This window comes from Triticum aestivum, chromosome 6B, assembly GCF_018294505.1.
Source record: "Triticum aestivum cultivar Chinese Spring chromosome 6B, IWGSC CS RefSeq v2.1, whole genome shotgun sequence".
NCBI classification, from domain to species: domain Eukaryota; kingdom Viridiplantae; phylum Streptophyta; class Magnoliopsida; order Poales; family Poaceae; genus Triticum; species Triticum aestivum.
Window position 1 is genome coordinate 2,754,909 of NC_057810.1, and position 1,993 is coordinate 2,756,901.

The following is a 1,993-nucleotide window of genomic DNA, read 5'->3' on the forward strand; positions in this document are numbered from 1 at the left end:
CTAATATTTCTAATCTTCAAGCGCATTGCATCCATCTTGATCTTGTGATCATCGACGACATCCGCAACATGCAACTCCAATATCATCTTCTCCTCCTCAATTTTTCTAATTTTTTCCTTCAACAAATTGTTTTCTTCTTCAACTAAATTTAACCTCTCGACAATAGGGTCGGTTGGAATTTCCGGTTCAACAACCTCCTAGATAAATAAAATCTATGTCACGTTGGTCGGCATAATTGTCATAAACAATAAATGAACCAATAGTTATGAAAAGATAATATATACCACATCCGAATCATAGACAGGACGAGGGCCGACGGGGGCGGATACCAAAACCATCGCACTATATAAGATGCAATAATAAAAGTAAGAAAATTATACAAGTATCTATATAAATATACAAGTAAGATTTTTTTTCCTTTCAGATAGAAGATAAGAACAAGAGGCTCACCACGGTGGTGCCGGCGACGAGATCGGCGCGGGCGATCGACGGCGGTGAAGACGGGGACGGGACGTGACGGACCGCTAAACCTAGACAAATATTGAGGAAAATGGAGGTTGGAGGTCGAGCTTGGAGAGGAGAAAGCTTAAGTAGTGTGGCTCGGGCATTCCATCGAACACCTCGTGTGCATTGGAGGTGAGCTAGAGCACCACAAAACTCTCCCCTCGCCGGCCACGAATAACAAAGCACTGGGAGTGCTCTGCTCGCGGCGAGGGGTAGATATAGGCAACTAATTGGTCCCGGTTCGTGCCACAAACCAGGACTAAAGGGCAGCCTTTGGTCCCGGTTCAGGCCACCAACCGGGACCAACGGTGGTGGGCCAGGAGCGAGGCGCATTGGACCCGGTTCGTCCCACCAACCGAAACCAATAGGTCCAGCCGAACCGGGACCAATGGCCCACATGGCCCGGCCGGCCCCCGGGGCTCAGGAACCAGGTCCAATGCCCCCATTGGTCCCGGTTCTGGATTGAACCGGGATTAATGGGCTGACCCGGCCTGGACCATTGCCCCCTTTTCTACTAGTGCTTCCACCCTGCATATAGTCAAAGCAAAGAATTCGCTCCTTTATTGTAGCCATGTTCAGTTCTCCATTGTACTCAATAAAGTTATACCGTGATTCATAGCAGTAGCCAACTAACTGTAGTATATTTTCATGGTGGACCATGCTAAGGTTACGGAATTCATTCTTAAAATCCTTATCGTCAAGTCCTATCAAGGGACGAAGCTTCTTCACTGCAATCTCTTTTACATTATGCATTCCCTGTATAGATTACTTGTTAAAATTGCTCATCGTTTCTACTCAAAAATTATATATTTTGATAATGGAAGAGAGAACTATCTGGGCCTCTTATGGGTGTATTGTTTGGAAAGTAGTATCTATGCAACATAACCTGGTGTGTCGTTTGGTCCAAGAGAGAAATACAAAACAAAATTTTCTATATAGAAGATATAAATATAGTGATTATTCACATATAATGAGCTCTCTTACTCTACTATGATACTTAACATCTACCAACTTGTTGGGCATACAACAAGCAGGCAAATTACTAACTTTAATTCAACATGCCACCAACATCGGTACAATACCATCAAGTCACTAGATGCATTGACATGGCAGTACAGTGCATGCAGGAAAAACCAGGACATAGACCTTCTATATCGGAAATAATCCACATTTTGAGTGAACCTGGGAGGATGAATGGTAACCCTGACGAGGTAAGGCCAACTCTAACGAATCCCCTAAAAAATAGAGGAGTAAACCTTAGTGGAATATGTTTGTGGAACACCACCTCCTCCATCCTCCCCCCCCCCCTCGCCGCCGCCAAGGGCCACTACCAGGCAAAGCCCGGGCAGTGCCGGTGGCGGCGGTGCCTCTCCCCTAGCGCGCCTCTCCCTCCTTCATTGTGGAGGCCTAGTTTTTCCTGGTGATGGCTTGGTGGCGCAGCGATTCCAAGCACCGTGGCGGCTCGTTCTGTGGCTAGGTGCAGGGCTTG

At 46.5% G+C, this 1,993-nt stretch overlaps 1 protein-coding gene across 1 annotated transcript in view; it reads left to right on the forward strand.

Moving 5' to 3' along the window:
* The first annotated feature begins 1,559 nt into the window (after window positions 1–1,559).
* The window catches only part of LOC123135295 (putative receptor-like protein kinase At4g00960), a 6,004-nt gene continuing 5,570 nt past the window's right edge, over window positions 1,560–1,993 (forward strand). The window contains exon 1 of the mRNA XM_044554346.1: window positions 1,560–1,715. The gene's annotated coding sequence lies outside the window, so the exon portion shown is untranslated. The remainder of the gene's footprint in view (window positions 1,716–1,993) is intronic.